Source organism: Jaculus jaculus, chromosome 18 (assembly GCF_020740685.1).
Source record: "Jaculus jaculus isolate mJacJac1 chromosome 18, mJacJac1.mat.Y.cur, whole genome shotgun sequence".
Classification (NCBI taxonomy): domain Eukaryota; kingdom Metazoa; phylum Chordata; class Mammalia; order Rodentia; family Dipodidae; genus Jaculus; species Jaculus jaculus.
Window position 1 is genome coordinate 37,995,309 of NC_059119.1, and position 23,629 is coordinate 38,018,937.

Here is a 23,629-nt window from a genome sequence, read left to right on the forward strand (position 1 = left end):
GGGTTGGAGAAAGCCACCGTGGAGATCTTAAGCACATGTGTATAACATTTTTTAAATTATTATTTCTCATTGAAAGTATTCTAAGTCATATTGTCCTCTTTAAAAGATGATTAGAATCACTGGGCATGATGGCACATGCCTTTGATCCCAGCACTCAGGAGGTAGAGATAGGAGGATCGCTATGAGTTTGAGGTCACCCTGAGACTACATAGTGAATTCCAGGTCAGCCTGGGCTAGAGTGAGACCCTACCTTGAAAAACAAATACACAAGCAAAAAGATGGTTAGAATCATCTTCAAGATCAGCATACTAATATACCAGTTGTGGCTCAGGTGTCACTCCACTGGATAATACTAATATAGATGTATTCTTCAGTTACTGTTTTTCTAGATTCCATAATAACTACCATTTCTATTCAAAATCATCATGGCAACCAGATTCTTCATCCTGCCACATTATTGTTTTTAAGACTGTACATTATTTAACATTGAAGTATTAAGTCAGTGCTGTGTAGTCACATCTAGAAATATATGAAAGTCACATTTACAGCATGTCCACACTGCACTGTGGTTATGTAGTCCTGATTGTAACACATAAATACTTTTTAGTGGGGACAGAGCAGATACTTGGTTGAGGGTCAATTACTGAAAAATTATACCTTAGGAGACCAGATGATCTTAGCACAAACTATTCCACTAAGCTGTTATTAAATGAAGGTGACTACACATAACAGGTAAAATAATAGGTGTGACTGTATTACAATAAAATGTTTTAAACCAGATAGAGGTGTCCTACCTCATAATTGCTGGTCCCTGCTTTGTGAGGCCCAGAGGACACTCTTTCTTATCCTTCCTAACTCTCTCCTTTGTCCTAAATATTGATGTGATGCTTACACTTTGAAATTGGATTCCATTCTCCCTTCAAAGGCCCAGGAATTCTTAGAGAAATGACTTGTTTGAGGTGGATACTAGGAGATTACTTTTGGGCTTGGAACACTGAACTGTGTCAGAAAGTGAGGAACTTCTCAAGCTATTATGGAATGTTGATGACACACCAGCAGCCAACTGAAATCATCCTGAAACAGTTGATTCCTCCTGGCCCTTAGTGGGACAATTTTAGTATTAAAAAGATGATGTGTTATAATATTACAATCCTTCAAGTAAAAAAATAATAGCAATAATAGTAGTAATAATAATAATAGTAAATACCATTAGAGTTCAAAATGACGTTTACACAACCATTCAACTATTTTCACACTTTTTAGGAAGAAATTTATCCAACAGGAACTAAACAGTCTGAAGGTGACTTTTTGAGCTCTGGCTGCAACACTTGCAAGTTTACATATTCACTGCTACAGATTTGAATTTGCAATCTGATGTATGGATTTGTAAATGACATCTCACGATAGTTTCCTAATTTTAATATATTATAGTTAATATCTGGTAGCAAATCAGAGATTAGCTTAGATTTTTATCATCAACAGCATTGGAACAAGACTTGCCCATGTCAAGGGACTAATGTGATCATGATTACTAAATGTGGTAATACTCCTGTAACTGCTTGGAAAAGGTTATATCATGTCATTTAACATATAATTTTCAGACCTCCATTGACACTGTATCAATATCTATCAAGCCCAGGGTGTTATGTATGCTAAATGCATGTTCTACTATTGAACTATGTACCCAGCTCCTGTATTTATGAGACTGATGTGCTGCCTATTGCACTTTAGTACTATTGAGAGGGCGTAGTGTTACGGTGACAGGACCCCCAGAAGTAAAAAGGCAGGAAAATCTACACTTGCTAGAAATCTAAGATGATCCGACTTCTTATCTCTTGTCTAATTCCCCAGACTTTTTTTTTTTTTTCCAAACCAACCAAGCTCCTTCCTGAGAGGGAGGTCTTTCATAGAATTTAAACATTGTGGTTGGTCAAGATCAGACATCACAATGGTTCTATTAAGAGCCCAGACCAGGTGTTCTCACAGTGGGTTGCATCACAGTGGTTCTAGTGACATGTCTGGCCCTATCTCCTCATAATTCATGGAATCACAGTGGTTCTAGTATGAGCCCAGGCCGTGTCTCCTCAAAGTGAATGGAGTCGCAGTGGCTCTATTGAGAGCCCTAGTGTTGTGTCCTCATAATGGTTGACATCACAGCTGTTCTAACGAGAGACAGGGCCCTGTCACCTCACAGTGCATATCGTCACAGTGGTATTAGTGAGAGCCCAGTCAGTGTATCCTCACAATGATGGCATGACAGTGGATCTAGTGAGGATGCAGGCAATATCTCCTCAGAGTGCATGACATCACAATGGCTCTATTGAGAGCCCAGGCCTTGTCTCCTCACAGTTGATGGCATCACAGTGGTTCTAATTACAGGCACAGCCCTGTTTCCTTGAAGTGCATAGCATCAGAGTTTATAGTGAGGGCACAGGCCATGTCTCCTCACAGTAAACGACATTACAGTGATTCTAGTGATAGGCCTTGCCCTGTATCCTCACAGTGCATGTCATCACAGAGGCTCTAGTGAGAGTCCTGGCCGTGTCTCCTAACAGTGAATAGCATCACAATGGTTCTACTGTGAGCCATCCCTGTATCCTCACATTGCATTGCATCACAGTTCTTCTAGTGATAACCCAGTCCATGTCTCCTCACAGTAAATGGCATAACACTGGTTCTAGTGAGGACCAAGGCCATGTCTCCTCACAGGGGATGACACCACAGTGGTTGTATCTCCTCAAAGTGGATCGCATCACTGTTTTTAGTGAGGACCCAGGCCATGTCTCCTCACATTGAATGGCATGACAGTAGATCTAGTAAGAGACTGGCTTATGTCTCCACACAGTGGAAGAAATCACAGTAGTTCTAGTGAGAGGACAGGCCTTGTCTTTTCACAGGGCACTGCTTTACAGTGGCTCAATGAGAGTCTGTCAGTGTCACCTCACAGTGATGGCATGACCGTGGATCTAATGAGAACGCAGGCAAAGTCTTCTCAGAGTGCAAGACATCACAATGGACCTATGGAGAGCCCAGGACATGTGTCCTCACAGTGGATCACATCACAGTGGTTCTATTGACAGGCACAGGCTTATATCCTCACAGAGCACTGCATCACAGTGGTTCTTTTGAGAGCCCAGGCCATGTCTCCTCACAGTGGATGGCATCACAGTGGCACTGGTGAGATCCTAAGCCATGTCTCATCACAGTGAGTGGCATCACAGTTGTTCTAGTGACAGGCCCAACCCTGTCTCCTGGTTCTAGTGAGAGCCTAGGCCATGTCTCCTCACAGTTAATGGCAGTGGTTATAGTTACACGCCCGGCAATGTCTCCTCACAGTACAAGGGATCAAAGTGGTTCTAGTGAGAGCCCAGGCCATGTGTCCTCACAGTACATGGGATAACAGTGGTACTAGTGAGAGTCCAGCCCATGTCTCCTCACAGTAGATGGCATCTCAGTGGCTCTAGTACAAGCCCAGGCCGTGTCTCCTCACAGTGGATAGCTTCACAGTGGCTCTATTGAGAGTCCAGGTGGTGTGTCCTCACAGTGGATGACATCACAGCAGTATTACTGATAGACAAGGCCCTGTCACCTCACAGTGCATTGCACTATAATGGTAGTAGTGACAGCCCATTCTGTGTGTCCTTACAGAGATGGCATGACAGTGGATCTAGTGAGGATGCAGGTGATGTCTCCTCAGAGTGCATGACATCACAATGGCTTAATTGAGATCCCAGGCCTTGTCTCCTTACAGTCAATGGCATCACAATGGTTCTACTGACAGTACCAGCCTGTTTCTTTTAAGTGCATAGCATCACAGTGTTTCTAGTGAGAGCCCAGGCCATATCTCCTCACAGGGAATAGCATCACAATGGTTCTAGTGAAAGGCCTGGCACTTTATCCTCACAGTGCATTGCATCACAGTGGTTTGTAGTGAAAGGCCCAGCCCTGTCTCCTCATAGTGCATGTCATCAGAGTGTTTCTATTGAGAACCAAGGCTCTGTCTCCTCATGGTAAATGACATCACAGTGGTTGTCGTGACAGACCTGGCCATGTCTCCTCACAATGCATGGTATCACAGTCATTTTTTTGAGAGTCTAGGCTATGTCTCCTCATAGTGGATGTCATCAATGTGGCTCTAGTGAGAGCCCAGGCTGTTTCTCTGCACAGTGAATGGCATCACCATGTTTCTAGGGCCAGTCCTGGTCCTGTCCCTCATAGTGCATGGCATCACAGTGGTTCTAGTGAAAGCCCAGGCCATGTCTCCTCACAGTGGATGGCATATCCCAGTGGTTATAGAGAGAGCCCAGGCCATGTCTGCTATCAGTGGATAGCATCGCAATGGTTCTACTGTGAGCATAGCCCTTGTCTCCTCACAGTGGTTGTATTGACAGTCCTGACCCTGTCTGCACACACTGCATTGCATCACTGTGCTACTAGAGATAAACCAGTCCATGTCTCCTCACAGTAGATGGCATGACAGTAGTTCTAGAGAGGAACGAGGCCATGTCTCCTCACAATTGTTGACATCACAGTGGGTTCAGTGAGAGCTTTGGCTGTATGTCTTCAAAGTGGATTGCATCATAGTGGTTTTAGTGAGAACCCAGGCTGTGTCTCAACACAGTGAAAGGTATCACAATAGTTCTAGTGAGAGACTAGGTCATGTCTTCACAGAGTGGATGACATCATAGTATTTCTATTGAGAGTCTGGGACCTGTCTCCTTGAGGGTACTGATTTACAGTGGTATTAGTGAGAGCCCAGTCAGTATCTCTTCAGAGTGATGGTATGACAGTGGATGTATTGAGAACCCAGGCATTGTCTCCTCAGAGTGCATGACATCACAATGGCTCTATTGACAACCCAGGACATGTGTACTCACAGTGGATCATATCACAATGGTTCTCTTGACAGGCACGGACCTGTATCCTCACAGTGGATGGCTTCATAGTGGCTCTATTGAGAGTCCAGGTGGTGTGTCCTCACAGTGGATGACATCACAGCAGTATTACTGAGAGACAGGTCCCTGTCACCTCACAATGCATTGCTTTATAGTGGTGTTAATGAGAGCCCACTCTGTGTGTCCTCGCAGTGATGGCATGACAGTGGATCTAGTGAGGTCACAGCCAATGTCTCTTCAGAGTGCATGACATCACAATGGCTCTATTGAGAGCCCAGGCCATGTGTCCTCACAGTGGATGGCATCACAATGGTTGGCATCACAATGGTTCTAGTGACAGGCCTGGCCCTGTCTACTCACAGTGTACAGCATCACAGTGGTTCTTTTGAGAGCCCAAGCCATGTCCTCACAGTGGATGTCATTGCCATGGCTCTAGTGAGAGCCCAGACTGTCTCTTCACAGTGAATGGGTCACAGTGTTTCTTGGGACAGTCCTGGCCCTGTCACCTCACAGTGCATTGCATCATAGTGGTATTACTGAGAGCCCAGTCTGTGTGTCTTCACAGTGATGGCATGACAGTGGATCTAGTGAGGATGCAGGCAATGTCTCCTCAGAGTGCATGAGATCACAATGGTTCCATTGAGAGCCCAGACATTGTCTCCTCACAGTCTATGTCATCATAGTAGTTCTACTGACAGTTATCAGCCCTGTTTTTTTTTTTTTTTTTTTTTTTTTTTAGTGAACAGCATCACAGTGTTTGTAGTGAGAACCCAGGCCATGTCTCCTCACAGTGAATGGCATGACAGTAATTCTAGTGAGGACTGAGTCCAGGTCTCCTCACAGTGGGTGACATCACAGTGGGTGCAGTGAGAGTCAAGACTGTATCTCCTCAAAGTGGGTTGCATCACAGTGGTTTTAGTGAGAACCCAGGCCATGTCCCCTCATGGTGAATGGCCATGTCTCCATACAGTGGATGACATCATAGTAGTTTTATTGACAGTCTGGCCTGATTTAGGGCTTTGGAATTGTCAGGAAACCTAGAGGGGATGTAATCAGGTGTTCATGTAATCTTGCCTCAATGGCTTAACATCCTGACTGCACCAGGCTTCACATCCTGACCATAAACTGGCCTTTTGCAAAAGATAGATTCTGTAAGCAGTCTTCTGACCAACGTTCCAGAAGTACCTAACAGAAAGCTGGATGAGCCAGCTTTCTGAGTAATGAGTCAGCTTATGAGCAGGCCCAGGCAAAATGGAGAGGCTTTGCTCTATGGCTCCCGACATCTCCTCCCTTCTTTTATACAAAAGAGGTGGAGGCCCGCTATTCAGCAGTGGGCTGCAATGCCTTTGTTTCTTCATCAGCTACTGGCAGCATGGGGGAGTATTCAGCCAAGCGTATGATCCCTTGGTAGTTGAATATTAGGTGAGGAAGTATAAACTTAAGTTGCTATATGGCAGTTTATGTTAACATGGCTGAGGTTTGATTCACAGCTCCCAACATCTCCTCCCTTCTTTTATACAAAAAGAATCCAGGTCATGTGTCCTCACAGTGGGTGGCATCACAATGGTTCTAGTGACAGGCCTGGCCCTTTCTCCTCACAGTGCATGGCATCACAGTGATTCTAGTGATGGGTCTGGCCCTGTCTCCTCACTGTGGGTGACATCATAGTAGTTCTAGGGATAGCCCAAGATGTGCCACCTCACAATGGATGGCATAACAGTGTTACTAGTGAGGACCCAACTGTGTCTCCTCACAATAGATAGTTTCACAGTGGCTATAGGGAGGACCCAGGCTGTCTCTCCTCAGTGCATGGCATTAGAGTGGTTCTAGTGAGAGCTATGACAGTGTTGCCTCACAGTGGATGACATCAGAGTGCTTCCAGTGAGAGGCTGGGCCCTGTCTCTTCACAGTGCATTGCTTCACAGGGGTATTAGTGAGAGCCCAGTCAGTGTCTCCTCACAATGATTTAATGACAGTGGATCTAGTGAGGAGCCAGGCAATATCTCCTCAGAGTGCATGACATCATAATGGCTCTATTGAATGCTCAGGACATGCCCCTCACAGAGGATGGCATCGCAATGAGAGGCTTGGCTCTGGATAGTTTCACAGTGGTTCTAGGGAGGACCCAGTCTGTGTCTCCTCCTCACAGTACATGGCATCACACTGGGCCTAGTGAGAGCCCAGGCCATGTCTCCTCACAGTGAGCGGCATCACAGTGTTGCTAGTGAGAGAGCTGGCCATGTATCCTCACAGTGTATGGCATCAGTAGTTCTAGTGAGAGCCCAACATGTGCCTCCTCATAATGGATGGCATCTAGTGGTACTAGTGAAGACCCAGGCTGTGTCTCCTCACAGTGGATAATTTCACAGTCATTCAAGGAAGGACCCAGGCTGTGTCTTCTAGCAGTTGATGGCATCACCTGTGGTTCTGGTGTAAGCCCAGGCTGTCTTCTCACAGTGGAAGCGCTCTGGCCCTATCCTCTCAGGGTGCATGGCAACACTGAGGCTCTATTGAATGCCATGTCTATGTTTCCTCACAATGGATGGCATCACAGTGGTACTAGTGAGGACCCAGTCTGTGTATCCTCATAGTGGATGGCATCAGAGTGGTTCTAGTGAGAGCCCAGGCCATGACTCCTCACTGTGAATGGCATCACTGTGGTTCTTATGACAGCCCAACATGTGTCTCCTCAGAGTGGATGACATCACAGTGGTTCTAGTGAGAGCCCAAGATGTGTCTCCTCACACTATATTGCACCACAGTGGTTCTAGGGAGGACCCAGGCTGTGTCTCCTCACAGTGCAAGGAATCACACTGGTTGTAGTGTGAGCACAGGCCATGTATCCTCACAGTGGATGGCATCATAGTGGTTCTAGTGACAGGCCCAGCCCTGTCACCTCACAGTGCATAGCATCACAGTGGTTTTAGTGAGTGCCCAAGATGTGCCTTTCACAATTGATGGCATTATAGTGGTACTAGTGAGAAGGCAGACCATGTCTCTTAACAGTGGATGACATCACTGTAGTTGCAGTGAGAGCCCACCCTATGTCTCCTCACAATGAGTGGCATCACAGTGGATCTTGTGACACGCCCTTTTCTGTCTCCTCACAGTGGACGGCATCACAGTGGTTCTAGTGGGAGCCTAGGCCCTGATACCTCACAGCAGATGACATCACAGTGGTTCCAGTTGGAACCCAGGCCCTGTCTCCTTATAGCACTAGCTATCACATTGGTTACAGTGGAAGGCCCAGCCCTGTCTCCTCAGAGTACATGGCATCACAGTGGCTCCCGTGAATGCCCAGGCCATGTCTCCTCACAATAGATGGCATCACATTGGTTCTAGTGAAAGCCCAAGATGTGTCTCCTCACACTAGATTGCATCACAGTGGTCTTAGTAAGGACCCAGACTGTGTCTCCTACAGTAGATAGGTTCACAGTGTTTCTAGTGAGGACCCAGGCTGTGTCTCCTCACAGTGCATGACATCACACTGGTTCTAGTGAGAGTCCAGGTCATGTTCCCTCACAGTGAATAGCATCACAGAGTTTCTAGTGAGGAACCAGGCCATGTCTCCTCATGGTGCATGGCATCCCAGTGGTCGCAGTGAAAGCACAAGATGTGATCCATACAATGGATGGCATCACAGTGGTACTAGTGAGGACCCAGGCTATTTCTCCTCAATGTGGATAGTGTCACAGTGGTTCTAGAGTGAACCAAGGTTATGTCTACTCACAGTGGATGGTATCAAAGTGGTAATAGTGAGAGCCCAGGCTGTGTCTCCTCACAGTGCATTGCATCACAGTGCTCCTAGAGATAACCCAGTCCATGTATCTTCACAGTGAATGGCATGACAGTGATTCTAGTGAGGACTGAGGCCATGTCTTCTCAAAGTTGATGATGTCGCAGTGGTTTCAGTGAGAGCCTGGGCTGTATTTCCTCAGAGTGGATCACATCAAAGTGGTTCTAGTGAGAGACTAGGCCATGTCTCCTTACAGTGGATGACATCACAGTAGTTCTAGTGAGCTGCCGGGCCCTTTTTCCTCATAGTGCATTGCTTCACGTGGTATTAGTGAGATCCATGTCAGTGTCTTCTCACAGTGATGGCATGATAGTGAATCTATTGATAACCCAGGCAATGTCTCCGCAGAGTGCATGACATCACAGTGGCTCTATTGAGAGCCCAGGTCATGTATCCTCATAGTGGATGACATCACAGTGGTTCTAGTGACAGGCCTGGCCCTGTCTCCTCACAGTGGATTGTATCATAGTGACTCAAGTGTGAGCCCAGGCCTTGTCTCCTTAAAGTGGATAGCATCACAGTGATTCTACTTGGAGTGCAGGCCCTGCCTCCTCATAACAGTTGCTATCACAGTTGCTATCACATTGGTTAGAGTGAGAGGCCTGGTCATGCCTCCTCAGTGTACATAGCATCACACTGGCTCTCGTGAAAGCCCAGGCCAGGTCTCCTCACAATTGATACATCACAGTGGTTCTACTGATAGCCCAAGTTATATCTCCTCACACTACATCAGATCACAGTGGTTCTACTGAGAACCCAGCTGTGTCTCCTCACAGTGGATAGTTTCACAGTGGTTCTAGGAAGGACCCATTGGCATCACACTGGTTCTAGTGAGAGCCCAGGCCATCTCTCTTCACAGTGAATGGCATCACAGTTTTTCTAGTGAGAGAGCAGGCCATGTCTCTTCACAGTGGATAGCTTCACAGTCATTCTAGTGACAGACCTGGCCCTATCTCCTCACAGTATGTGGCATCACAGTGGTTCTAGTGAGTGCCCAGGTCGTGTCTCCTAACAGTGGATAGCCTCACAGTAGTTCTACTGAGAACCTAGTCTGGATGAATGTCATCACAGTGGTTGCTTTGGATGCCCTAACTGTCTTCTTACAGTGCATGGCATCACACTGTTTCTAGTGAGAGGCCAGAAATTGTCTCTTTACAGTAAATGGCATCACAGAGGTTCTAGTGACAGGCCCAGCTCTGTATTCTCACAGTTCATGACATCACAGTGTTTATTTTGAGAGCCCAGGCTGTGTCCCCTCACAGTGAATCACATCACAGAGGTTCTAATGAGAGCCAAGGTTCTAGTGAGAGCCACTATGTCGTCTCATAGTGGGTGGCATCACAGTGCCTCTACTGAGAGCCCAGTCCATGTCCCCTCAAAGTGGATGGCAACACACTGGTTGTATTGAGAGACCAGGCCATGTCTCCTAACAGTGGATAGCATCACAGTGGTTCTATTTACAGGCCTGACCCTGTCTCCTCACACTGCATTGCATCACAGTGATACTAGAGATAAACCAGTCCATGTCTCTTCACAGTGAAGGGCATGACAGTGGTTCTAGTGAGCACCAAGGCCATGTCTCCTCACAGTGGATGACATCAAAGTGATTGCCTTGAGAGCATGGGCTGTAACTTTTCAAAGTAGATCTTATCACAATAGTTTTAGTGAGAACCCAGACCATGTCTACTCATAGAAATGGCATCACAGTAGCTCTAGTAAGAGACTAAGCCATGTCTCTTCATAGTGGATGACATCACAGTAGTTCTAGTGAAAGGCTGGGCCCTCTCTCCTCACAATGCACTGCTTTACAGTGGTACTAGTGAGAAAGCAAGTCAGTGTCTCCTCATAGTAATGGCATAACAGTGGATGTAGTGAGAACCCAGGCGATGTCTCCTCAGAGTACATGACATCACTATGGCTCTATTGAGAGCCAGGTCATGTTTCCTCAAAGTGGATTGCATACAATGGTTCTAGTGTCAGGCCCTGCCCTGACTCCTCACACTGCATGGCATCACAGTGGTTCTAGTGAGAGCCAAGGCTGTATCTCCTCACAGTGAATGATGCCACAGTGGTTTTAGTAAGAGCACAGGCCGTGTCTCTTCAAAGCAGATGACATCACATTAGTTATTGTGAGAGATAAGACCTTGTCTCCTCACAGTGAATAGCATCACAGTGGCTCTAGTGAATGCTCAGGGCATGTCCCTCACAGTGGATGGCATCACAGTGTTTCTAGTGAGAGCCCATGCCATATCTGCAGATAATACAGAGCATCACAGTGGTTTTCTTGAGAGCCTAGGCCATGTGTTCTTAAATTGAAATGACATCATGGTGAGAGCATGTGCTGTATCTTCTTATAGTTTATGACATCACAATAGCTCTAGTTAGAGGACAGGCCCTGTCTCCTCACAGTGCATTGCATCACAGTGGTATTAGTGAAGGCCCAGTCAGTGTATCCTCAAAGTGAATGGTACCACTGTGGATCTAGTGAGGATGCAGGTGATGTTTCTTCAGAGTGCCTATCATCATGATGGCTCTATTGAAAGTCCAGGCCAATTCTCCTCAAAGTAGTTGGCATCAAAGTTGTTCTTGTGAGAGACTAGGCCATGTGTCCTCACAGGGGATGGAAACACAGTGGTTCTAGTGACAACCCAACCCTGTCTCCTCAGAGTGCATTGCATGACAGAGGTATTAGTGATGGCCCAGTCATTGTCTGCTCACAATGAATGTCATCACCGTGGATGTATTGAGGACCCAGGCGATGTTTCCTGTGAGTGCATGAATTCACAATGGCTTTATTGAGAGTCCAAGCCGTATCTCCTCACAGTGAATGGCATCACTGTGGTTCTAGTGACAGGCCTGGGACTGTCTCTTCACAGTGCAGGGCATCACTGTGGTTCTAGTGAAAGCACAAGCTGTGTCTTCTCACTGTCAATGGCATCTCAGTGGTTCTGGTGACAGCCTTGGCCCTGTCTCCTCACAGTGCATTGCATCACAGTGGTATTTGCGAAGGCCCATTCAGTGTCTCCTCAAAGTGAATGGTATCAGAGTGGTTCTAGTGAGAGACCAGGCTATGCCTACTCACAGTGGATGGCATAACAGTGGTATTAGTGAGGACCCACTCTTTTTCTCCACAGAGTGGATATTTTCACAGTGGTTCTAGGAAGGACCCTGGTTGTGCCTCCGTTCAGTGAATGGCATTACAGTGCTTATTGTGAGCGTCCTGGCTGTGTCTACTCACAGTGGATGGCATCACATTGATTCTAATGAGAGTCCAGGCCATGTTTCCTCACAGTGATAGCATCACAGTGGGTGTACTGAGAGCCTGGGCTGTATCTTCTCAAAGTAGAGGGCATCACAGTTCCAGTTACAGTGTAGGCTGTGTCTCCTAGCAGTTGATGACATCACAGTGAATGTTATGACAATTAATCTAGTGAGGATCCATGCCATGCCTCTTCAGTGCATGGCATCACAGTAGCTCTATTGAGAGCCCAGGTAGTGTCTTCTCACAGTAGATGACATCAGAATGTATTTTATGATAGACTTGGCTCTGTCTCCTGACGTTGCATGGCATCATAGTGGTTCTAATGAGAGCCCACGCTGTGCCATCTCACAGTGAATGGCATCACAGTGGTTCTAGTGATAGCCCAGGCAATGTCTCCTCACAGTGCATGAAATCACAGTGGTTCAGTAAGAGCGCAGCTCGCATTTCCTCAAAGCAGGTGGCATCACATTAGTTATCCTGCGAGACAAGTCCCTGTCTCCTCACAGTGCATGGCATCATAGAGATTCTAGTGAATGCCCAGGCCATGTCTCCTCACAGTGGATGGCATCACAGTGTTTCTTTTGAGAGCTCAGGCCACGTCTCCACAAGTAGTTAGCATCACAGTGGTTCTCCTATGCCATGTCTCCTGAAAGTGAAATGACATCACAGTGGTTGCAGTGAAAGCATAGGCTGTTTCTCCTCACAGATGATGGCATCACAGTGGTTCTATTGAGAACCCAGGTAGTATCCTGACAGAGAATGACAACATATAGTTGTTCTATTGAGAGACTAGGCCAAAGTGAATGGCATCACAGTAGTTCTAGTGAGAAGATGGGCCCTGTCTCCTTACATTGCTTTGCTTCACAGTGTTATTAGTGTATTAGTGAGGGCCTAGTCTGTGTCTCCTCACAGTGATTGCATGACAGTGAATCTAGTGAGGACCCAGGTAATGTCTCCTCAGAGTACATGACATCACAATGGTTCTATTGAGAGCCTAGGTCGTGTATCCTTACAGTGGATGGCACCACAATGGTTTTAGTGACAGGCCTAGCCCTGTCTTCTCACAGTTCTTGGCATCACAGTGGTTCTAGTGAGAGCCTTGGCCATGTCTTCTCACACTGAATGGAATCATAGTGGTTCTAGAGAGAGCCCAAGCCATGTCTCTTCACAGTAGATGAAATCACAGTGATTCTAGTAAGAACACAGGCCGTGTCTCCTCATAGCAGATGGCATCACATTACTTATCATGAGAGACAAGGCCCTGTCTCCTCACAGTGCATGGCATCATAGTGGCTCTAGTGAATGCCCAGGGGATGTCTCCTCACAGTGGATGGCATCACAGTGTTTCTTTTGAGAGCCCAGACCATGTCTCCACAAATGGTAAGCATCACAGTGGTTTTCTTGAGAGCCTATAGCATGTCTCCTGAAAGTGAAATGATATCACAGAGGTTGCAATGAGAGCATGGGCTGTTTCTCGTCAAAGAGGATGGCATCACAGTGGTTCTGTTGAGAACTTACACAGAGTATTCTCACAGAGAATGGCATCACAGTTCTAAGGAGAGACTAGGCCATGTCTCATCACAGTTCATTGCTTCACAGTGGTATTAGCAAGGGCCTTGTCTGTGCCTCCTCACAGTGATTGCATGAGAGTGAATCTAGTGAGGACCCAGGCGATGTCTCCTTAGAGTGCATGACATCATAATGGCTATATTTGAGAGCCCAAGTCGTGTATTCTCACAGTGGATAACATCGCAATGGTTTTAGTGAGAGGCCTGACCCTGTCTCCTCACAGTACTTAGCATCACAGTGGTTCTAGTCAGAGCCCCTGCTGTGTCTCCTCACACTGAAGGGCATCACAGTGGTTCTAATGACAGTCCTGGCCCTGTCTCCTCACAGTACATGGCATCACAGTAATTGTAGTTGGAGCCCAGGCCCTGACTCCTCATTTGTTTGCTATCACATTGTTATATTGAGAGGCCTGGGCCTGTCTCCCCAGAGTACATTGCATCAAAGTGGCTCTAGTGAATGGCCAGGTCATGTCTCCTCACAGTAGATGGCATCACTGTGTTTCTAGTGGGAGTGTAAGGTGTGTTTCCTCACACTAGATCCTATCACATTGGTACTAGTGAGGACCCAGGCTCAGTCTCCTCACAGTGGATAGTTTCACAGTGATTCTCAGGAGGACCAAGCTAGGACTGAGGCCGTATCTCCTGACAGTGCATGGCATCACAGTGGTTCTTGTGAGAGCACAGTCCAAGTCTTCTCACAGGGGATGACCTCACTATGGTTCTACTTGTAGCACAGGCCACATATCTTCATAGAGGATGCTATCACAGTAGTGATAGTGAGAGGCCCATCCCTGTATCCTCAGAGTGCATGGAAAAACAGTGGCTCTCATGAATGCCCAGGCCATGTCTTCTCAAAATACATGGCATCACAGAAGTTCTAGTGAGAGGCCAGGTCTTGTCTTCTCACAGTGCATTGTATCACAGTGGTATTAGTGAAGGCCCAGTCAGTGTCTCCTCACACTGCATGGCATGACCATAGATCTACTGAGGACCCAGGTGATGTTTCCTCAGCATGCATGAGAGCACGATGGCTCTTTTTTTAATTAATTAGTTTTGTGTCCAGCAAATACAGTCAGTTTGGTACCATTATTAGGCTCATCCATGACTTATCCCCTCCTCTTGACCCCTCCTTGTTGAGGTATATGGGTCATGCACACAATGGCTCCCTTGAGCATCCAGAGCAAGTCTCCTCCCAGTGGTGGGCATAGCAATGTTTCTAGTGACAGGACCAGCCCTGTCTCCTCACAGTGCACGGCATCACAGTGATTCTAGTGAGAGCCTGGGCATGTGTTCTGACAGTGAATGGCATGACAGTGTTTCTAGTGACAGGCCTGGCCCTGTCTCCTCACATTGCATTGCATCACAGAGGTATTAGTGAGGCAGTCAGTGTCTCCTGACAGTGAATGGCATCACAGTGGATCTACTGAGGATCCAGGTGATGTTTCCTCAGAGTGCATGACATCACCATGGCTCTATTGAGAGTCCAGTGTGTGTCTCCTCACAGTGGATGTCATCATAGTGGTACTAGAGAGGATCCAGGTTTGGTCTACTCTCAGTGGATAGTTTCACAGTGCTTCTAGGAGGACCAAGGTTGTGTCTCCTCACACTGGTTCTAGTGAGAGCCCAATATTTGCTTCCTCATGGTGTATGGCATCACATTGATTCTAGTGCAGGCCCAATCCCTGACTCCTCACAGTGCATTACATTACAATGGTTGTAGTATGAGCCCTGAAATGTCTCCTCAGAGTGGATGGTGTCACAGTGGTACTAGAGAGGACCCACGCTGTGTCTCCTCACAGTGGATGTCATTTGAGTGAATCTAGTGAGATACCAGACTATGTCTCCTCACAGTGAATGGTATCACCATGGTGCTACTGAGAGCGTAGGCCATGTCTTCTCACAGTGGATGACATCACAGTGGTTGCATTGAAATCCCAGGCTGTATCTCCTCAAAGTGGATGGCGTCAAAGTGGTTCTAGTGAGAACCCAGGCCGTGTCTCCTCACAGTGGATGTCATCACATTTGTTCTATGAAGGACCCAGGCTCTGTCTCCTCACAATAGAAGGCAACACATTGGTTCTAGTGAGAGCCCAAGATGTGCCTCCTCCCAGTGGATAGTTTCACAGCGGATCTAGGCAAGGCACAGCCTGTGTCTCCTCACAGTGCATGGCATCACACTGGTTCTAGTGAGAGCCCAGGCCATGGCTCCTCACAGTGAATGGTATCACAGTGATTCTAGTGAGAGAGCAGGCCATGTCTCCTTACAATGGATAGCATCACAGTGGTTCTAGTGACAGGCCCAGCCCTGTCTTTGCACAGTACATGGCATCACAGTGATTCTAGTGAGAGTCCAAGATGTGCCTCTTCACAATGGATGGCATCACAGTGATACTATTGAGGACCCAGGCTGTATCTCCTCACAGTGGATAGTTTCACATTTGTTCTCAGAGGACCTAGGCTGTGTCTCCTCACAGTGGATAGCATCAGAGTGGTTCTAGTGAGAGCCCAGGCAGTGTCTCCTCATAGTGAAGGGCATGAATCTGGTTCTTGTGAGAGCCCAGGCCTTGTCTTCTCACAGTGGATGGCATCACAGTGGTTCTTGTGAGTGCCCAGGCTGTGTCTCCGCACAGTGAATAGCATCACAGTAGTTGCAGTGAGAGACTGGATGTATTTTCTCAAAGTGGATGGCATCACTGTGGTTCTAGTGAGAGGCCAGGATGTGTCTCCTTTCAGTGGATGGCATCACAGTGATTCTACTGAAAGCCTAGTCCATGTATACTCACAGTGGATGACTTAAAAGTGTTTGCCTTGGGTGCCCATGCTGTATCTTCTCAAAGTGGATGTCATCACAATGGATCTAAGGAGAAACCAGGCCATGTCACTTCATAGTCAGTGTCATCACTGTGGTTCTAGTGAGAGCCCAAGCCATGTCTCCTCACAGTGGATGATATCACAGTAGTTGCAGTGAGAGGCTGGTTGTATCTCATCAAAGTGGACGGCAACACTGTCATTCTCATGAGGGCCCAGGCTGTGTTTCCTCACAGTGGATGACATCACAGTGTTTCTAGTAGAGGCTGACCCCTGTGTCCTTACAGTGCATTGCTTTACAATGGTATTAGTGAGAGCCAAGTCAGTCTCTCCTTACAGTGATTGCATGACAGTGGATCTAGTGAGGACTGAAGCGATCTCTCCTCAGAATGCATAATATCACAATGGTTATAATGAGAGATCAGGCCATGTCTTCTCACAATAGATGTCATCACAGTGGTTTGGTGATAGCCCAAGATGTGTCTGCTCACAGTGGATGGCATCACAGCGGTATTATTGAGGACCCAGGCAGTATCTCCTCACAGTGGATAGTTTCACAATGGTTCTAGGGAGGTTCCAAGCCATATCCCCTCAAAGTGGATGACATCACAATGGATTTATTGACTGGCCCTGTCTCCTCATAGTGAATGGCATTACAGTGTTTCTAGTGAGTAAACAGCACGTGTCTTCTCACAGTGCTTGGCATCATAGTGGTTCTAGTGAGAGCACAGGCCATGTATCCTCACAATAGATGGCATCACAGTGTGTCTCCTCACAGTGGATAGTTTTGCAGTGGTTCTAGGGAGAACCCAGGGTTTGTCTTCTCACAGTGCATGGCATCACACTGGTTTTAGTGAGAGCCCAGATTGTGCCTCCTCACATTTAGTGGCATCAGAGTGGAAGTAGTGAGGTCCCAGGCTATGGCTCCTCTCATTGGATATTTTCACAAGGGTTCTAGTGAGGACCCAGGCTTTGTCTCCTCACAGTGAATGGCATCACACTGGTTCTTGTGAGGGCCCAGACAATGTCTCCTCACAGTGTATGGGATCACAGTGCTTCTAGAGACAGGCCATCCCCTGTCTCTTCACAGTGCAGCATCACAGTTGTTCTAGTGAGAGCCCTGGCCATGTCTCCTCACAGTGAATTCCATGACAGTAGTTCTAGTGAGGACCCAGTCCATGTGTCCTCACAGCGTATGGTATCACAACGGCTTTAGTGAGAGCCCAAGCTGTGTCTCCTCACAATGGATGGTATAACAGTGCTTCGAGTGACAGGTGCCCTCTCTCCTCACAGGGAATGGCATCACAGTGATTCTAGTGACAGGCCCATTTCTGTCTCCTCACAGTACATGACATAACAGTGGCTCTTGTGAATGCTCAGGCCATGTCTCCTCACAGTGGATGTCATCACATTGCTTCTAGCGAGGACCCTGGCTCTGTCTCCTCACAATAAGTGGCATCACAGTGGTTCTAGTGAGAGCCCAGGATGTGCTTCCACACAGTGGCAGGCATAACAATATTACTGGTGAAGACCCAGGCTGTGTCTCCCCACAGTGGATGGCATCAGAGTTTAATGAGAGCTCAGGCCATGTCTCCTCACAGTGAATGGCATCACAGTGGTTCTTGGGAAAGCCCAGGCAGTGTCTCCTCACAGTGGATGGTATCATAGTGGTTGTAGTGAGAGGCCTGGCCCTGTCTCCTCACAATGAATGGCATCAAGTGGCTCTAGTGTGACCCCAAGCTGTCGGTCCTCTCAGTGGAAACCATCATAGTGGTTCTAATGTGAGGTCCAGTCCTGTCTCCTCTCAGTGCATGTCAACACAGTAGATCTAGTGAGAGCCAAGCCAATGTCTCTTCACAGTAGATGCCATCACAGTGGTTCTAGGGGGGACCTGGGCTGTGTCTTCTCATAATGGATTACATGGCAGTGGTTCTAGTTACAGACCCAGAACTGTCTCCTCATTGGGCATGTCAACACAGTGATTCTAGTGAGAGCCCTGGCCATGTCTCATCACATTGGATGTCATGATAGTGGTTCTGGGGGTGGGGGGCAGGCTCTTTTTCCTCATAATAGATGGCATCACAGTGGTTCCACTGACAGGCTTGGCCCTGTCTCCTCATTGTGCATGGCATAATAGTAGTTCTATTGGAAGGCCCAGCCCTGTCTCCTTACATGGCATGGCATCACATTGGCTCTAGTGAGATCCCAGGCTGTATTTTCTCTCAGTGGATGCCATCACAGTGGTTCTAGGGTTAACCTGGGCTGTGTCTCCTCATAAGGGATGGTAAGACAGTGGGGCTAGTGAGTGCCCAAGTAGTGTCTCATCACAGTGGATGCATCACAGTGGTTCTAGTGAGATCTAGGCTGTGTCTCCTCACAGTGGATTGCATCATAATGGTTCTACTGAGATACCAGGCCTTGTCTCCTCACAGTGGATGACATCAAAGTGGGACTAGGGGGACCGTCTGTCTCCTCACAGTGGATAGTTTCACAGTGGTCCAAGGGTTGACCCAGTCTGTGTCTCCTCACAGTGGATAGTTTCACAGTGGTTCAAGGGTTGATCCAGGGTGTGTCTCCTCACAGTGGCATCAGAGCAGTTCTAGTGAGAGCTCAGGCCTGCCTCCTCACATTGAAAGACATCATAGTGGTTCTGTGAGAGTGCAAGCCATGTCTCCTCACAGTGGATTACATCCAAGTGGTTCTATTTGAAAGCCCAGGCCTGCCTACTCACAGTGGATGGCATCACAGTTGTTTTAGTGAGAAACTAAGCCATGTCTCTTCTCAATGTATGACATCACAGTGTTTCTAGTGAATGGCTGGGTCCTGTCTCTTCATAGTGCATTGCTTTCAATCGTCCATGGACCAAAAAGTGAGAAATTCCAGGAGTTTCTAAGGTCTCAGACAGGGCACTTGTGCCACAGACCAAAAATGAATACCTTGTACTGAACTTGTAATTTTATGAAGGTGTTAATGCAGTGGATCACATGGAAAGAGTCATCTAAGTCTGGAGTTCAAAAGTCCAGTGGGAGTGGGTGAAAAGAAGAAAAGGAAGAAGTTCCAGGTATCAAACTGGAAAGAATGAAAGTTTCAGGTTGCAGGTGGCAGTTTAGTTCAGAGTGGTGAGCACAGTGAGTTTTTCTATTTCTGAGAGGCAGAAACATTGGCAGAGAGGTAAAGAGAAGGAGAGAGGGAGGAGGGGACAAGCAGCCTGAAAGCCCTAGAGGGGTATCTGAGTCACAGCACTAGAACTGTAAGGAAAGTGTAAGAGGAAAGCAAAAGAGAACACGGGTCTTGATCTCTACATACAAGACTATTTATTGAGATAAAACAGCAACAGGCCTTACCTTTCCCATGGGTGAAGGCAGAAGTACTGGGCCAGGCTAGGGTGGAAAGCTTATAAGAAGGATCCTAAGAAAAACAGACTGTACCAGGTGCAGTTGATAAGAAAATTGTAGCTGTCTGTGTCTGTATTTAGAATAGAATTCTTCAGCCAGGAATGTCTAAGGGAGGATACTCAAATGTTTGTTCTCTGGCCCTTCAAGGCCATCTAGGCTAAGGGGAGTACAACAATCAGAGAAGGGTGCCAAACTTCTTTATTGCCCACAAGCTTTAGGGATAGCTAATAATTCTTTAGTTCCTTTTAGTTTTCAGGGAAGGCTATTAGGCATTCAATCTTTGTGTTTCAGGTAAGGCCTAGGGAGATATGATCATCATCTTGTTATAGATGAGGCCTGAGGAAACATGGTCACCACTGTGTTACAGAAGAAGCCTGGGAAGACATGATCATTACTATGTTACAGGTGATGCTTGAGACAAAGGATCTTTTTGTTGATACAGATTTTGCCTGAGGAGACATGATCATCATTGTATTACAGACAGGACCTGAGAAGTCATGGTCATAATTGTGTCATAGATAAGGCCTTTGGAGACATGATCATAACTGTGTTAAAAATGAGGCCTGAGGGGACATGATCATCAATGTTTTAGAGAAGAGGCCAGGGGAGACATGAACATCAATGTGTTATAGATGAGACCTGGGTAAACATGATCATCATTGGGTACAGAGGAAGCCTATTGTATGATATGATCATCTTTGTGTTCCAGATGATGCCTAGGGAGACATGATCATCACTCTGTTATAGATGAGGCCTCTGGAGACATACCCAACCTCTTGTTATAGATGAGTCTTGAGGATATATGATCATCAAAGTATTAGACATGAGGGATGGGGAGATTTGATCATCATTGTCTTAGAGATGAGGACTGGGAAAACATGACCAGATAGTGAGATCCCAGGCCGTATTTTCTCTCAGTGGATGCCATCACAGTGGTTCTAGGGTTTAACCTGGGCTGTGTCTCCTCATAAGGGATGGCAAGACAGTGGGGCCTGCAGAGACATGATCATCATCATGTTAAAGGTATGGCCTGGAGAGTCACGATCATCAGTGTGTTAGAGTTGAGGTCTGGGGAAGAATTGCTCTTCATTGGGTTGCTGATGAGTCATGATCGTCATTGGGTTTCAGATAAGGCCTGGGGTATAACATGATCATCTTTGTGTTACAGATGAGGCCTGGGGAGACATGATCATGATCTTGTTACTAAATGAGGCATGTATGAAAAGAAATTAAAGCCATATTTTCCAGATTAGGCCTGGGGAATCATGATCATTATCATGTTAAAGCCTGGGGAGACATGATCATCACTGTGTTACAAATGAGGTCTGGGGAGACATGATCATGATTGTTTTACAGATGTGGCCTGGAGAGATATGGCCCTCACTATGTTACTATGGGAGACATGACCCTCATGTTGTTATAGATGAGGATTGTGGAGATGACTAGATCATCATTGTGTTGCAGATGTTTCCTGGGTAACATGATTATCATGGTGCTACAGACAAGGCCAGGGAGACTTGATCATCATTGTGTAATAGATGAAGTCTGGAGAGACTTTATCATCATTGTATACAGATGAGGCCTGGGGTGACACTATCATCATTGTGTTACCGAAGGGGTATGATGAGACAAAATTATCATTATTATTTTATGGAGTTGGCTTGGGGGACATGATCATCACTATGTTATACATGACACCTGGAGAGAAATGATCATCATTAGGTTACAGATGAGGCCTAGGGAGACAAGATCATCATTTTGCTACAAAAGTCATATTGGTGACACAAATTTATCGTCATTGTTTTACAGATGTAGTTTTAGGTACATGATTATCATTGTATTACCTATGAAGCCTGAGCAGACATTATAATTAATGTTTTATTTTATTTTATTTGCTTTTGATTTTTAAAGGTATGAATTCACTTTAGCCCATCCTGATCTGGAATTCATTATGTAGTCTCAGAGTGGCCTAGAACTCACAGTGATCCTCCTACCTCTGTCTCCCAAGTGCTGGGATTAAAGGTGTGTGCCACCACACCTAGCTTACTTTCTTTTCTTTATTTTATTTTTTGAGGTAGAGTCTCAATCTGGTTCAGGCTGACCTGGAATTATGTATTCTCAGGGTGTCGTCAAACTCACAGCAACCCTCCTATCACTGCCCTCTGAGTGCTGGGAATAAAGGAGTGTGCCACCGCACCCTGTGATCATCATTGTGTTAGAGAAGAGGCTTGTGGAGACATCACAATGTGTTACAGATGAGGGTTGGGGATACATGATCATCATTTTATTATAGACGAGGCCTGGGAAGATGACTTGATCATCATTGTGTTGTTGATGAGGCCTGGGTAATATGATCATCACTGTGCTACAGACATGGGTTGGGGAGACTTGATCATCATTGGGTTACCAATGAAGCCTGGGGAGATTACAGAATCATCTTTGTGTTTCAGGTTAGGCCTAGGGAGAAAAGATCATCACTGTGTTACAGGCCTGGGGAGACATGATCATCACGGTTTTACAGATGAGGCCTTGGGAAATATCACAAATGTGTTAGATTTGAGGTCTTGATAGACACTATTATCATTGTGTTAGAGATGAGGCTGGGGGAGACCTGAATATCAATGTGTTACAGATGAGGTCTGGGGAGACATAATCATCATTTTGTTACAGATAACGCCTCGTGACACATCATCATCGTTGTACCACAGAAGTGGTATGTTAAGACGCCTACAAATGAAGCTGAGGAGCCATAACCTTCAATGTGTAATAGATGAGTCCTGGGGACACTTGATAATCGTGTGTGACAGAAGTGTTATGGTAAGACAACTTTATCATCATTATTTTACATATGTGACCTGGGGGACCTGATCATCACTGTGTTACATATGAGTCCTGGGGAGACATGATCATCATTGGGTTACAGATGAGGAATGGGAAGATAGAATCATTAATGAGTTAGAGTTGAGTTCTGTGGAGATTTGAGCATTATTGTGTTACAGATGAGGCCTGGGGAGATTTGATAATCATTTTGTTACAGATGAAGCCTAGGGTAACATGATCATCATTGTGCTATAGAAGTGGTATGGTGAGATGACTTTATCACCATTATTTTACATATGTGGCCTTGGTGACATGATTATCACTGTGTTACTGATTTGGCCTGGGGAGACATGATTATCATTTGATTACAGATGAGTCCTAGGGACACCTCATCCTCACTGTGTTACAGATGAAGTCTGGGAAGACATGATCATCATTGTGTGACAGAAGTGGTATGGTGAGATTACATTATCATTGCTATTTTACAGATGTGGCTGTTTCAATCAGGTTCACATTGCTGGTAGAAATCACCTGACCAAGAGCAGCTTGTGGAGAAAATTGGTTTATTTTGGCTTACAGATTGGAGGGGAAGCTCCACCATGGCAGGGGAAATGATGACATGTGCAGAGGGTGGATATCACTCCCTGTCCCACATAAGGAGGACAACAGGGACAGGAGAGTGTGCCAGACACTAGCTAGGGGGAGCTGGCTCTAACACCCATAAGTCTGCCTCCAACAATACACCGCCTCCAGGATGCTTTAATTTCCAATTGCCATCAGCTGGGGAACCTAGCATTCAGAATACCTGAGTTTATGGGGGACACCTGAATCAAACCACAACAGTGCTCTAAGGGACAGGATCATCACTGTGTTACAGATGAGTCCTGGGGAGACATGATTATCATTTGGTCACAGATGAGGCCTGGGTGGATATGACCATCATTGGGGTATAGATGGGGCCTGAGGAGATGACATGTTCATCTTTGTGTTTCAGAGGAGGCCCAAGGAGACATGGACATCAGGCGGTGTATTGTTGGAGGCAGACTTATGGGTGTTAGAGCCAGCTCCCCCTAGCTAGTGTCTGG

At 46.4% G+C, this 23,629-nt stretch overlaps 1 long non-coding RNA gene across 1 annotated transcript in view; it reads left to right on the forward strand.

The window, feature by feature from the left end:
• LOC123455743 overlaps positions 1-23,629 on the forward strand; it is a 46,796-nt gene that overhangs the window by 21,458 nt on the left and 1,709 nt on the right. Inside the window, exon 2 of the long non-coding RNA XR_006634114.1 lies at positions 22,395-22,541. This is a non-coding gene — a long non-coding RNA (uncharacterized LOC123455743). The remainder of the gene's footprint in view (positions 1-22,394; positions 22,542-23,629) is intronic.